Source organism: Balaenoptera borealis (genome assembly GCF_965194805.1).
Source record: "Balaenoptera borealis genome assembly, chromosome: 3".
NCBI lineage: Eukaryota > Metazoa > Chordata > Mammalia > Artiodactyla > Balaenopteridae > Balaenoptera > Balaenoptera borealis.
Genome location: NC_138866.1, coordinates 73,439,262 through 73,454,789, shown reverse-complemented (window position 1 = coordinate 73,454,789; position 15,528 = coordinate 73,439,262). Strand labels below are relative to the sequence as shown.

Sequence of the window (15,528 nt, the reverse complement as noted above, 5' to 3'; positions counted from 1 at the left end):
CTGTGGGGGAGACACGGAGAGAGCGGAGCTGTGAGGTGGCAGCGGAGACACCCAGTCAGGCAGTTGATTCTCCGGATCCTCCGGCCCCACCCTCCTCCCTGAGCGCCGGATTCAAGTACCCGTCTGCCAGCTTGAAGCTTCATTACCTTAGCGTCTAACAGACTTCAAAGTGAACATGTCCAGAATCAGAACTCTGTATTTCTGCCCTGGACTTGTTTCTTCCCATCTTTCCTATCTCAGAAATTGGTACCACCATTTATCTGGTTGCTTAGGCTAGAAACCCACAGTTTCCTCTCGCCCTCACCCACGGGCAGGCAATTCGACAGCAGTCTCTCAAGCGAGCGTCTCGGCCTTCCATTCATCCTCATCTCCGGCAGCACCACGCCGGCCAGAGCCATTACTGTCGCTTTCCTGAACTAGTGCGACAGACTCCACGTTGGCCTCCACTTCCACTGCTGCCCCTCCTTCCACTCAGAATGATCTTTTATTTAATTCTCAATTATGAGAAATGCCAAACATACATAAAGATAGACCAAACAATATAAGGAACCCGTTTGTACTCATCACCCAGCTTCAACAGTCTCCAAACTCAGGGCCAATCTTTCCTTTTTTTTTTTAATTGAAGTGCAGTTGATCTACCATGGTGTGGCAATCTCTGCTTACAGCGAAGTGACTCAGTTACACACACAGAGACATTCTTCTTTATATTCTTTTCCATTATGGTGTATCACGGGATATTGAATATATTTCCCTGTACTATCCAGTAGGACCTTGCTGTTAACTCATGGCCAATCATGTTTCATCTATATCCTCACCCACTTCCCCTTTTCCTGTATTGTTTTAAAGCAAATTTCAGGCATCATAATCACCTTTCAAAATGTAAACCATACTCTATTCTGCTGAGAACCCATCAGTGAGTTCTCACTGCACTGTGAATAAAATCCAAACTCTGCTCCCTGATCTACAAAAAAAGCCTATTTGATCTGGCACCTGCCTACTTCTGACACATCTTTAATACTCTCCACCCCACCTGGCTGGCCAACTCCAGCCCACTGGCCTTCTTGGTCCTCAAACACACCAAGTTCATTCCCACCTTAGCAGCTTTCCTGAGCTGTTTACTCTGCCTGCAGTGCTCTTTCCCCAGACTTCTGCCCAGTGGCTCCTTGTCATTCGGTGTCTGCTTAAATAGCACCTCTTCCAACAGGCCTCGCCTCTCTACAGAAGCTAACACAGCCGGCGGAGGGATGGAGGGGTGGGGAGGGGTATTTTCTTCCGAGATTCATCACTACCTGATATTTGCTGGTTTCCTTATTTCTCCCTTCTAGAAACTAAGTTCCATGAGCGCAGGAACTCTGCTTTATTGGTTGCCTTATCACTGGTACCGAGAAAGATGCCTGCCACATACACATACATGTCTGTTGAATAAATCAGCTCTGGGAAAGACCCTCAGATTTTCCACACCCTGAAGAGTTAGTTTCCCTAAGTCAAGGTCCTCTTGCCAGAGAGGCCACAGTGACTTTCCTCTGGCCTGCAGACACCATGCTACTCTCCGATGCGTTACAGATCCATCTCTCTTCACAGGTGGGAGAGCTTCTGGCCAATTGAAAGACAATGGCTTGTATGAGATGACCCGCCCCTCTCCTCCTCCACGGGGATTTAAAAAAAAAGTAACAGTAATAATATTAAGGTACATATAGCATGGTCCTGGCACTGTGTTAAATGCTTTAATCAATTATCTCATTTAATCCCACGACAACCTTATTTTATGGGTGAGGCACCCAAGAAAGAGAGGCTGAATAATCTGCTGATTGTCACACAGCTCCAAGGTGGTGAAACTAGAAAAGGACCGGCGGGCACAGAGCTAGACCCCAAAGCTGTGGCCTGGGCTCCTCCACCTACCCGGACTGCCCCTCAGACAGTACTGGCAAAATGAGCCTCCAAAAGTCTAGAAGTCAGGATTCCTGAGCTGCCTCCAGCTGACTAGAATTACCGAGCCCCACCCCCTTTTTTACCTTGGTCCCCCCTCAAACTCACCAATCCCCCCATGCCTCACCATCCCATGCTTCTCCCAGTGTCCCAGATGGCCTGACTCCTCTTCAGTTCTTAATTATCAGCAGATATCGAACGATTAAACCTTTAGCGCTCAGGCCAGAGTGCTGCCAGGAAGTGGTGTGGCCTCTCCCGCCTTGGGCAGCCTCTAACCCTCACCTTCAGATTCCCTGATTTGGAATGGGTCCTTGGTCTGGCCGCACTCAGCCTGGAGGCCCCCATTCCCACTCCCCTCCTCCTCCTGGGGGGCCAGCCAGGCGTGAAGTCGAAGGAGGAGCCATTAAGGAGCTCTGCGAGGGGCTGGCTCTGCATGCTAATGAAAATGCAAATCAGCACCTGGGCCGAGGTGGGGTGGAGAACTAACAGGGAAGTAAAGGAATTGGACGGGAGGCGGGAGGCAGTTATCTTACATAACCAGAAAGCAGAAGCCCTGAAGTTGTGGGATAAAGGTATTCTTCCTATGGAATCCTTGGGGTGCCGGGGGAAGTGGGGAGATACATGTGCTGGAGTGTGAGGGCCTGACATTCCACTGTCACCCCCATAACGGGGGCTCACCTGGTAGGAAGAACTGAGATGGGGCAAGAGCGGCCCCTCCTGGGCCCTGACACTGAGGGCTGAACTTGGTAGGTGCTCTCCCCCTGCTGGCCCACCTCACATCCGTCAGCAACTTCTCTCTGGCTCCCAAATCACAACTCTAGATCAAACTGCAGAGGAGGGCTAGGAAGACCTAAGCCCCAAATCCTCTCTCCAAAGCTTTTACTTCCCAGGACTGGAAAAAGACAGCTGGTTCCTAGCTAGAAACCAAAGGAGCTTAGCTTTGGGCTAGCTAGTGGGTGAGACCTGGATCAGCGGAGGGAGGGTAGGTCTGAAGCCGTTCAAAATTGCAAATCTCTTCCCCCCCTCCCCCTCCCCCTCTACAGGAAAGAATTTCAATTGCAAATTTGTCTCTGCCTCAGTGCCTCTCTTCCCGCTCCCCCCACTGCCACCAACTCCCCTCCCCCCTTCTTCTCTGTGCTTCTCCCATCACCCACTATTTATTACAAACCTTGAACTGCAGCAATTATTTTTTCACTTTCCCCCCCTCCTTCCATTTTCCTCCGCCTCAGTCTTTTCTTCTGTCCCTCTCTGAATCTCTGTGTCCCTTTCTCTGCCCTTCCTACCTTGACCTCAGTTTTCATCTCTTTCTGGAGACAGGTCCCCACGCACCACCACCAGGCCCAGAGTCTTATTCTCCCTCAGACCACTGTCATTCCTCCTGTGGTTCCAGGCTTTCCTTAAGGGCATCTCTTCCCCCTCAGGGTACACCTTAGATGTGGGGAAAGGGAGAAGGCGAGCCCTTAAAGGCCCTGGCATTCCTGTGTGTGGAGGAGGGAAGGAGGAAGAGGGCGGATCGGCTGTAGGGTGGAGGTGGGGGGATAGTCAAAAGGAAGGACCTGGGTAGAGGCGAGGGCCGGGGGCCCACGAGGAGAGGGGTTAGGGGAGACCGAGCAGGCAGTGGTGGCGGTGTGATTAGAGCAGAGATTGATGTGAAGGAGCGCCACAGACGGCAGAGAGAGTCAATAAAACGAGAGGATCACATTAGAGGCGACAGAAAGAGCTTTAAATTACAAGGCTGCTGCCACCGAGGGGGATGGGAGGAGGCAGTCCTGGAGCCAGGGGAGGGTGGAGAGTTCTGAGGGTGTAGTCATCCCCTAAGATGAATCATCTAGCTCCAAAATGGCCCTCAGCCTCCAGAGCTCGCTTGCTGCCCCTTCATTCCATCTCCCTCCCTAATGCTTCCTTCCCTCACAGCGTGAGGAGAAAGGGAAAATGGAGAGAAAGCTATGGGGAAACAGAAGAGATTTTTGGGGGGTATTGCCCTCTTCCTCTGTCCAGACCCAGGTCCCTCCTTATTCCTCAAGGAGAGAAGGAAAGGATGGCAGTGCTACTTCTTTCAAAGGTCAGCTAGGGACTTGTTGCCCCATCAACATAATCCCTGAACTCAGATATTCTTCCATGGGAGGTGGGCAGAAAGGCACCCTGTAAGTAGCTGGACAAGAATTCCTACTTCTTGAAATGTACCGTACTTAGAACAGGAAGATGCCAGGGAACCAGGAGGCTTCAGGACAGACAGTAGGACCCAGAGAGCTACCAAGAAAGATGTTATGAGAGGGACAGAAAGGCTTGGATGTGACGTGGAAAGCTGCAAAGGCGGGCTCTGAGACCACAAAAGACAACACTCTTGAGACTTCAGAACTGGAGAATTACAGGAGCCAAAGGGACAAGGGCAAAGGAAGGACCAAAGAAGTGAGGCCTGAGGAAAGGAAGAATGTGCCCCTCACCGAGGAGGCGCCAGGCCCTGGGGCCTATAGAACTGGAGGCAAAGCTAGCCAGGGGCACTTCCTCTGGAGCTGGAGTCCCAGCAAGACCAGGACTCCCCTGGGCTGGAGCCCCCTCCCACCTCTGGAGGAGCTGGAGTGGAAAAGTGACACGACTGCTCCCTAGTGGTTACGGAAGGAACATCACCGAGGAGAGGACAGGCCCGCAGGGACAGACTGGCTTTCTCCTCCCAGCTCCCCTCCTTAAAACAAAAAACAAAACCCCCTCTCCTTTCTTTTCTTCAAACCCAACGACAGGGCAAAGTCTTCCCCAGCAAAGTTGGCCAGAGGGCACTGGCACATTTGCTTACAATTTGCATACGGTGATTTCCAAGTCCGAGCCCTCCAGACATTTTTGCCTTTCACTTTTCCAATCGTTCCATCTATCCTCTTTCCTTGGAGCCCATTTTAGGCACCTTTTCTTTCTTCTCTCTGAAATCCCTGCCTCCAGCCTGCCCTCTTCCACACTAACTTTGCCCTGCCCTTCTCTCCTTTTGGTTTCAACCTGTTGCTTTTAAGAGGCAGCCACAGAGGGGAGCGGAACAGAAGCAGGAAAGATGGAGTGTGTGTGCCCACATTAGGGGGATCAGTTGGTACCAACAGCAAATAAACTCTAACCAGGTGAGATTTCTTTTCTAAGGCAGTGGAAGAACATGGGCTATGGATTCACTTAGACCCAGGTTCAGTCCTGGCTCCCCACCACTCACCAGCTGTGCAGCCTTGGTAAGTTACTTATCCACTGTTTTCTCATCTGGAAACTCCCTGGCCCTCACTCCCAAGTGCTCATACAGGAGAAGGGTTTACAGCTGGCTTTGTGCTGTTATCTGAGCCTGGGTCTCTCCAGTACACCTACAAGATCACACAGCTGCCACCTCTGTCCTTACCCGGCTGTTGTGAAGACTAGTACAGGTAACATGTGAAAAGTGCCCATACTGGTGTCTATCAGGTCAGTTTCTTTCCTTCTCTCTGGCTCTCCGCCCCCGCCACCCCAAAAGGGGGGCAAGGTGTGTGCAACTAGGCTGATGCTTTCCTTCTGTCTTGCCCCTTCTTGACCTGGACTCATCCTCTCATCTCTGCCCTTTTCGACTGAGGGCAGATTCTTCGGTGGGCAGGATTTAAATCTAGTCTGCCCAGCAGCAGACTTCATTTCTCACCAGGCCCTCTTGATTGCTGCGTCTAGAGACATCCCATTATCCCGAACCAGAGACTGGAAGCTTTGCCCAGGCTCACACTTGGATCAAAACTATTATGGCCTCTCCTTGCATTAAAACTATCACTTTCTCTGTCTCTAAAGCTTACCTTCTATATTTAAAAAGAAAACAAAAAAAGGTACTCCTATTCCTCCATTTAAATTCTACCTATCTCTCCTAGACATCTCCCTGGCACCCCAATACTTAGGGAGTGTTTCCTTTGTGCAAGAGAAGTTTTGTCCAAAAGAGAGAAAATAAGAATGGCAGGAAATGAGACAGGCAGGAAAAGGAGTATCATAGAGGGTAAAGAAAGACAGCCAAGGCAGAGAAGAGGACGGAGGAAGAAGGGAGGAAGAGGGAGGGAAGGAGCGGGGAGCTGGATCTTGATCTGTACATGTAAATACCGAATCTTGAATCTTGGAGAATCTCGAATCTCGTTGAGAGCTCCCAGTTTTGGCAGCAGATTGGGCAGGTGGCCTGTCCCCAGTGAGAGGGCTGGAGCAAGCAAGATGCTTAAAATGGGCATGCAAGATGCTTAAGGTGGGCGGGAGGGAACTGGGTGGGGTGTGAGGAGAAAGGAGAGCCTGAGAGGAAGAAGATGGCGGTGGGAGGGAGTAGACAGGGCTAAAAGGGAAGCTGTGGATTAAAACCACAACCAGAGAGGAACATCCATCCATATTGGCGTGGCTTTGTTGAGATGTGCTGCAGCATGTCTGCTGCTGGAGGAGAGGATGGTGTGGAGAGGAGTGGAGCCTCTTGCCAGTGCATCTCCCTCAGTGATGCCACAAGTGTTAGGACAGCAGTGTGGAGCTGTGTGATCTTGTAGGTGCACTGGAGAGACCCAGGCTTAGATAACCGCGCAAAGCCAGCTCTGAACCCTTCTTCTGTATGAGCACTCCAGAGCGAGGGGACAGGGAGCTGTGCCCTTGAAGTTAGATTCAGGATCCTATCTGATCCTGGCATGGGGGACCTCTGCGGAAGACCTTTGATCTCCCTGAGCTTGAAAAGAATTACGTGCAATTCTTCTAGAATTACTTGGAAGGATACCATTGTAAGTGGCTGTGTATATAAATAAATCCTTCTGGTCCTCTGATTCTGCATGAACCCTTGTGATAGTAATGACTCTGTTTAAATACTATTAAAACAATAACAACAAGAACTAATAATAATAGTATCTTTAAATGTTTACCTTGTGTCAGGCACTGTGCTGAGCCCTCTGGAAGCATCACATCATCTAATCCTCCACTACAATCTGATAAAATAGATACAGCTACTGATTCCCATTTTACAAACATGGAAACAGACTTAGATGGGTTATGTAATTTTTAAGGTCTAACACTTGGAAAATAGAGTCGAGATTGGCCTCAGGTAGCCTGACCCCAGTGCTCTGCTCTCAAGTTAATTTGTAAGCTTCTGAGCTCTGGCTGGTAAGCATTGTGAATGAGATCCTTGAGTCTGAGTGTGTTATTCTGCGCGTATGTGTGTTGCTTTGAGCATATGTGCTGTCATGCTCTCCTTTGAGCTTGAAGGTGTTAGATGGCCTTCTCCCAGTTGTTAGTGTAAGATGGGCCCGAACAGGCCACTGCTTTGTGTGACTCCAGGGGGCGCTATTCGCATTGCAGTCTATGCACGGGCCCTGGCCATTCTGTGTGTGTGTGTGTGTGTGTGTGTGTGTGTCTCTCTCTCTCTCTCTGCTGGGGGTGGGGTGGAGGTGTGTATCAGATTTCTGATAACCTCTCTGAAAGTTGGAAGTCTACACATGTGTATTCTTAATAGCATATGAACTTCAGAAAAAACGGTATGGTATTATTTTAAAACATAGCCTTTAAGGTCAGACAGACCGGGAATCAAATTCTAGTTCTATTCCCTGTGATGTAAATGTCCTCGGGTGGGTTGCTTAAAGCTTGTTGCTTCATAAATAGAATGGGGAATAGTTCCTCCTGGAGTTGTGCCCGTTGAGACGATCATTACTGAGACTGGCACTTTGTATGTGATCAATAAATGGAAGCGATAATTGCTCACCCACGTGTCTTATTCCCCGAGTTCGGGTGTACGTGTGTGTTTATTGCTTTTTATTGTGTGTGTGGCTGGGGGCCTGGGTGTAGCCCTGTCCCGGCACCTCTTCGGGGTTAGTGAAGGGTCTCCCCGAGGCTCTCGGTTACACCCGCGTGGGCCCTGGGCTGCCCGTTCAGCGGCGGGGTGTCCTGTGCGGGTGTGCTGCCACGTGCCTGGCGTGCCTGTTTGTGCTCGGTGGCCCGGCTGGCGCGGGCGTGTTTGGGGTGGTGGTAATTACTGGGATGGCCCAGCCCTAATGAGTGTGATCTCGTTACACTCTCACCGCCTCTAATGGAGCTAACCTCATTTCACAGCCATTAGAGATGGAGATGAGGCCCCGCCCCCGGCCCCGCCAGCTGCAGCTCCCGCAGCCCCGGCCACGTCCTTTCCCTCCGGCTCGCCATTTCCCCGTGCCACCGCTCCTCTCCCTCCTGGTCCTCTGCTCCTCCTTCCAGGCTTCCCTCCCCCGTTCCCCATTGTTCTTTTCCCTTCCCGTCTTTCCGCGCCTCTCTCCCCTGCCCTGCTCTTCCCTCGTCCCCCTTCCCTCCTCTCCTCCATTCCTGGCTTCCTCTCTCCTTTCCTCATCCCCCTCCCTCTTTCTTCCCCGGGTCCGTCTGTCCTCCGCGCCCTCTTCTCCGCGCCCCTCCCCCGCCCTTCCCTGCTGCTGGCCCTCCCCTCCCCCACGGTGCCCCGTCTGGCCAAAGGACAAATCTCAAGGGGAAACCAGCAAAGACAAACAAGGAGCAGTGACTTCATTATCGTCGTTAATTTGCCACTTCAGTTCCTCCCACAAGGGTCAAAGCCGGCACGGCTTGAACTCAGGACTGACGCGGAGGCTGAGCCGGCCGCCCGCCTTTCCCGCCTTAAGCCTCTTCCACAACCACTCGGCCTCCCTCCTCCTCGCCGCCGTCATTTCTCTGCAGGGGGTCAGGCTCCGGGTTTTTCTCTTCCGTTTCTTAGTCCTCGCAGCCTCAGCCTACCACCTTCCTTCCTTTTTCATTTAAACCGTGGCCTTCTCTCCACCTCTCTCCCGGCTCCAAGTCACATGGTTTTTACCTTTGACTCCCTCTTTCTCGTCCTATTCAGCCTGTTTCCGCTTTTCCCACTCCTCCCTGCCCCGTTCATCCTGAACCAGTATCTTGGTCTTCCCTCTTCCTAACCTCAAGCACACTCCTTTCCCTAAAGCACCGGGATTTATCTCTAGGTTTTGAAAACCACATAGCCTGATGAAGCTGGGGATGGGAGGAAGGAGGAGTTTGTGGTCCAAGCAGGAAAAGTGGTACAGAACGTGGAAATGGCTGGATAGAAAGGAAGACAACTGTGATGGGGGCGGGGGGGACGTGACAGGCACATGAGTCAAAGCAAGCAGCAGAATCTAGACTCAGACACCTGAGACTCAAGACACACTGGGCCCCAGAGAAACAACCTTGCCAAGACCAGAGAAAAAGAAGGATGGGCCAGAGGGCCTTGGGCTTGAGACTGGGGGCTGGGGTGGGGTAGGGGTGCATCACCAACAAAACAAGGAGTGAAAAATCTGAGGATGGAAATGGCGTTTACCCCATCAGTTCCTCAGGGAAACACAACCTAACACTCCTGTCCCACCCTCTGCCCTCCTTCACTGAGAAGCCAAATGATTGGCAATTGACTCTTGACCTTTAGCCCAATGCCAGCCCCAAAGGGAGAGGCTCAGGGTAGTTGGCTGTAACTGGAGGAGGCACCAGGGAAATGTCCACACGTAAAGTAAACATTTCTTCACCCACCCCTGCCCCACCTACTCTGCACATCAAAATGCCCTCTCCTCTCCACAGAGAGTGCTTGCTACTTATGGCCCTCTAATTGCACAGGCCCCTGTGGCAACACTGTTCCACTGGGTGGCCCTGCTGTGATTCCAGGGCTAGAACCCTGGCTTCAGTGTAATACCTTATTCCTGCCCAAATACAGAGGCAGCTCCCGTTCTCTCATTTGACTTTGAAAGAGAGATTTTGAGGGGTGCCGAGCTGTCTTGGGAGGTACTAGGAAAAGGTGTCTTCTTCCAGGTGTGTACAGCCTGCACGGCAGTGGTACAGCTTGGTGACAGGAGAGCAGGTGGATCTCAGCCCTGTTACCCCTTAACTGGGCACCCTAGACAACTGGACACAGAGGCCCTGGTCTGCACAAGTGCTTATAAGAGGGGGATACTGAGAGCCAATGGGATTACCTCAGGGTGCTGAAAGGCACCTCTAAATCCTTCACCCTGTCTCACCAGCCTGTGGGGGGGGAGGACGGGTGGGCAGGCAGTCCCCTGGGGCTTTCCACAGATAGGCAAGGGACTCTAGAAATGTGAGGGGTGGGATGACTGAGAAGCCAGAGAAGAAAGATGGAAAAATCAATGAAATGAGTTTCTAACGGTGAGGTAAAGGACCGCCGTGTCGACAGCCTGTCGCCTGCTGCAAAATATGAGCTGCCCAAGTCCATGGTGGCGGCTGACAGAGCATCCAGCCGCCACTGTCCTCCCTGCAGGCCCCCGCCCACCGGCCCCTTCTCCAGCTGCCCTGGCCTTTCTTATTATAGCTAGACTCTCCCCCAGGGCTCCCAGCTCGCTTCCTCTCATCCAGAGCTTCTTTCCTAGATTCCTTTGATCCATTTGCCACAGGAACAGGTTAAGTTATAATTCCTGATTGGGTGCATCTTTCTCCTCTATGGCTTCCGTGTTTAGACTCCCCACCCTTCAGACCTCAGAGCTGTGATGAGCTCTGCATCTCCTGCCTCTCCTTCTTTTACTTTATATCTCTCGACTCCAACAACGCGTTGCGTAGTCAGATGTCAAGGCCATCCCTCACAGCGTTTCTTATATCCAAGTCTGTGCCTCTTTCTGCCTTTTGGCCCACTTGGCCAATGCTGACTTCCTTGTAATTGTCTGGATTTGGACAGGGTGTTTAGGATGGGCCTGGAATTGATTTATGAACTCTTTGTGATCAGCAAGTGCGTGCGCACGTGTGTGTGTGTGTGTGTGTGTGTGTGTGTGTGTGTGTACTTATGTATTTATATATGGCAGATTCAATTGTGGTTTCACGATTGGGAATGGGGTGGGGTAAGGATGCTACTTCCAACTCAAAATCTCCGACTCTGTCTTTAGAAACAACTCTCAACCTTTTCTGGAAACCACCTCCTTTCTCTAGCCTCCTCCGTATCTTCCTTCTGGGCTCCTAAGACTGTTCATTCATGTTTTCCTCCCATTATCTCTGCAAAGACTCCCCAGATCAGCCCCTAGAGTCAGCCCTGGATGCTTCCAGTCTCTCCTCTCTCTGCCTCAGATCTCACAGTTGCTCCCCTCCAGCCTTTTCCTTCAGTGTCTGCTTTCCCAGCTTGCCCATTTATGCAGACTTAGGCCTGAGGGGCAGGGTGAAAGGAAGGTGGGCAAGTCTTTTCCTTGGCCTCTCCCTATTAGTTTGACCTCTTGATCAATAGATATTAAGCATCCTCCGTGTGACAGACATTGTGCTAGGTCCTGGAAAACGATGGGAAACTAGACAGATGCAGCCCCTGCTCATATGGCCATCAGGACTAACCCTGGATCTCTCACCCGACAGCTTCTCTCAGAGTCCCGCTTTTTTTCCCCCTCCCTCCACAGCCAAGTTCCACCATGCCCTCTGGCATTTCAGAATCCTTCCCTATTCTGTATCCCTGCTTCACACAGCTCTCACACAGCTCCTATCCCCTCTAATCTGCATTTCCAGCTTCCGTCTCCATTCCTAAACCCAAAGCAAGGTTCATCTTACATTTTCAGTGACTCCCCTCTCTGCTCACAGAGCCCTTCTCCTTTCACATTCTGTACATGCCATTTCCAGCTCTCTTCCTTCTTTTCCTGCTTTTCAGTCCTACCATCCAGTCCTCAATGCCCCTGTCTCCTGAGGTCCCTTCCTCTTGTTCCTGCAGGCTCTAGTGAACCTCAGGTGCTCACAAACAAGACTTCATTTGGAGCTAAGAACAGCTCCAGGGAGGCAAGGTCAAGCTACCAGACGCAGGAATCCTACAGATTTGACTCTGGCCCCGGCCCCATATGTGTGCAGCTCCCTAGCAAAGCAGCAAGTTGTTCCTCTATGGGTCTTAAGGTAACACCGGCTGCTCTGACATCATGGAGGGAGGACCCCTGTCAGGTTGCCAAGGCAACACCAGCAGTTTATGACATCAGAGGCTGGAGGTCTTTGGTGCTCAGGGGGCTAGAAAGATTCCAGTTCCTATCAGCTAAAGTAAATGGGAATTCTACTTTTTCATCTCTTTGCTCATGTTGCCCTGGCTTGGGGATGAAAAGCAAAGGCTTTTCACTACCCGGTGGGGTAGTGAGGGATTTGGCCAATGGAATGAGCCAAATCTCTCCTTCTCTTCACCAGATATCTCTGCGCTCTCTCTCCTCTCCTTTGGCATCTCTCTCTTTTGGGGCTTCGCCCAGTGGTATTTCTGCTCTGCCTTTTTTCCAAACCGCCCCTCCTGCGGTGCTCTCTTTGCATCCATCACGCTGTGTCCTTCTCACACCAGAGGCATTTGTTTCCTTTGATATCTCATCTCTCCTCTTTCCCCCTACCAAGCTCTGTGCAGCTCTGATCTGCTTCAGCACTCCTCCCTTTGCCTTCCATTTCCCTTCTTTGTACCATACTCTTTTCCCACCTCATCTTATTCTTCCATTCCTCCTTTCCCCCATTTTACCACTGTATTTATTCAGTTCATATTGCTTTTTCTGGTGACCTTCCTCTTGAGAAATAATCTATCCTATCTCTCCCTCTCTCCTTCTGTATCACTATTAATTCATGTTTTATTTCATTCTCCCAATTTTTCATTAATCACCCCTTGGTTCCTCCCCTGCCCCCCATTCCACATATATTTTCATCCCTTCCTTTGCGCGTTCCTCACGTCATGCATTTCTCTACCCCATGCATTTATTGCACCCGGCCTCCCCTTCCTTTCTGTCACTCTATTCACCTCTGAAATATTCCATTTTCTGCCCATATCTACCTCCTCCTTTTACCCTTCAAGCTCCTGAAGTCTGGAAAAACAATAATGGGCTTAAAACAAGGTAAACTCTCCAGACTCTTTATCCACCTTTCCCATTCTTTAGGCTGAATGAACCTGGCCCCTTGCATAAGATATCAATAGCTTCTGTCACACTAATGAAAACTGCCTCGTAAAGAATCATGCTGAATCCAAATATGATAAGAGTGAGGTCCCAGGAAGAAGATGAATTAGAAAGTAGAGAAAAAGCCACAGATGTCTAGAATGAACTGAAAGATAAGGGACAACCAAGCAGGGTGGAGCTTAGAATCCCAGAGAATGTCCCTTTACAAAATCAAAGTTGACAGTGAATGAACATAATGGCCCTGACTGATGAAGGGGTTATATGCCCCTGGAAGCCCATTAAGTTGATTTCTTGGCCTGTTTATGTGCTTTCACAAACAATACTCCCCAACTCTCCCAGCCCCTTTGCTCTCTGGTACATTCGCTGCTGCAGTTAAAATGCTGGGTGAGAAGGTAAGGAATACAAGAAACTTAGGGTGACCAAGGAGAAAAGGTAGGAAGAGTGCAGATTATGGGAACAAGGGTGAAGAAGAGGCAAAGGAGATCATGGGAGACAGGGATGGGGAAAAAAGGGGGTGAAACAAAATGGGGAAATGAAATGATATATAATGGTAAAGTGAGGGAAGGGAGGAAAACCAAGTCAGCGAGGAAGAGGTTTGTGGTGGGAAGCTCCTGGAGAGGCAGATGACACACAGGAGACCAGAGGTGAGGTGCTGATGGGGGACACAGGCACATGGCAAAGGGGACAGTCAACAATGCTAGGAAGTTCCAAAGCTCCCTGGGTGAAGATGGAAGAGGAGGCCGTCCTGGCCATGCTGAAAGGGCACTCGAATCCTTGGGGGAGACACATCTGCTCCATCCCTCCACTCTTCCAGGCCTCTGACCAGTGACTACCACAATCATCAGTCATGACTGATAAGCAAACTCCAAAGCAGCCTGAAAAGGCCAGAGATATCCGTTCAGACCCTGAAGGAAAGGGCATGGAGTCCTAGATGGGTAGAACAGTCAGGCAGCCAAGGTGTAACACATAGTGACACGGACACACAGGGAAAGGATCACCCGGGTAGGAGGTCACATCCGGAGATAGTGACACACAGACAGACTCGGAGATGGATGGGTGGGGAGAATGAATGAGGTGTAGAATGGCAAAATCCAGAGGTAGGGACACATGGACAGAGGTCAGCGGGGCAACAGGAGCAGCAAAACGCGTGGTCGAGTTCTCGTTGATAGGGCTATTCAGAGAGAGGGACAGACAAGAGTAGACGGGGAGTTGGGGGCCAAGAGAGACACACTTCACCTTGAATAGGAGTAGAGGCCTCCCCTCACCTACTACTCGCACCTTTCTAAAACAAAACAAAACAAAACAAAACAAGCAAAAAAAACCCCCCAAACCAACAAACAACTCAACTTCTGGCAAAACGTAAAATCGAAGATTAAGGGTATCCACGTCCTCTCCCACCCTCCCAACCCCCAGCGCGCTTGCCAATCCATCTGCCTGCCTGCTAGCCGCCGTTCCTCCCCCATTCTGCGGCCGGCGGGGGGCCACCGAGACCCAGACGCCTCCAGACTGACAGCTCCGAGCCCCCGCACTCCCCCGGCCTCCCCTTCCCTCCGGGACCCCCGCTCCCTGCATAGCTCGGCGCGGCCCGTCTAGGCTCTCGTTACCCTCCATCTGTCCGGCTGGCTCCTGGTCCAGCCTCGAAACCTTTCCCTTCCCCGTCTCTACCTCCACCCCGGTATCTCTCTCTTCGCCCCATTCCCGCTCGCAGGCCCTCTCCTTCCCTCCCATACCCCTGTCCCTCCTTCTCCTCAGGCCCTCGGTGTGTCCGTCTGTCCGTCCGGGTCCCCTCCCCCAGTCCCTTCCCGTCCCTTTCCGTGCCCTCCAGCGGCAGTCTCCGAGCGCCTCCTCTCCCCTCCGTCTCAAGCTTCCAAAGAGCAAGGAAGGGAAGAAGAGAGAGGGAGAGGAGAAAAAAAACCAACCCAGCAGCATCGGAAATCGATGCACTTACACCTCAGCTGGAAGCAGGGACGGGAGTCGAACCGCGGCCGCCCAGCAGCGCGAGGCGGGGAGGGGAGGGGGTAGCTCTTGGAAGGGACTTCTCCGATGTGTTGATTCCTTTTTTTCCCCTCCTCCTCCCTCCCTCCAGCGCTCACTCCGGGGCGTCGGGGACGGAGATGGAAAAAATAAATAAATAAATTCACGGCGGTGAGGGAAGTGAAGGAAAATAATCAATGCTATTTGGCTGCGGCTGAAGTGTTTTCCCGGCTTCGTGAGGGGGTTTCCATTGATTCACCCTGGGCACTCGCTCGCTCCCTGCCTCCTCCTCCTCCTCCTCGCCCTCCTCCTCCTTCTCGCCCTCCTCCTCCTCCTCCTCCTCCTCCTCCTCGCCCTCACGCCTCCGCCTCATTCACTGGCTGGAGCCGAGGCGTCCCACACAATGGAATAATCAATACCCAGGCGCCCGGGGCGGCCCCACTGAGCAGGTGCAGCGGCCCGCCCGCCGCGGAGTGTGCCGGGAGTTGTAGTCCGTCCGCCCCCGCCCCGGCCCCCCGGTTCTAGAGCTTGTGTCCGCCTGCTTGGCTGGACTGTGGGCGGGACCCGAGGCCCGAGGACAGGCGGACAGCGGTCCCGGCCACCTGCTTGACTGTGGCGCCAGGTCCAAGCCGGTGCCTGCAAAGAGGGTAGGCTCCTTTAAACACTTTCCTGTCGTCTCCTCCTCTTCCTTCTGCCTGCAGAAATCGCACACGTGTTTTGTAATTTTGTTTTAAATCAGCTCTAGAGCAAGTCCTGCTTCTGCCAGCTTCCCGGAGCCACTCGAGGCCTATCT

At 51.9% G+C, this 15,528-nt stretch overlaps 1 protein-coding gene across 3 annotated transcripts in view; it reads right to left on the bottom strand.

Moving 5' to 3' along the window:
- Positions 1–15,298, bottom strand: part of ZFHX2 (zinc finger homeobox 2) — a 28,818-nt gene extending 13,520 nt beyond the window's left edge. The window contains exons 1-2 of one of the 3 annotated variants that reach the window (XM_082387760.1): positions 14,710–15,298; positions 147–6,848 (exon numbers count right to left, since the gene is read on the bottom strand). The gene's annotated coding sequence lies outside the window, so the exon portion shown is untranslated. Of the gene's footprint in view, positions 1–146; positions 8,301–14,709 lie in introns of those variants that run through there. The other 2 variants (XM_082387759.1, XM_082387761.1) reach the window with 2 other exon arrangements.
- Positions 15,299–15,528: the final 230 nt, after the last annotated feature.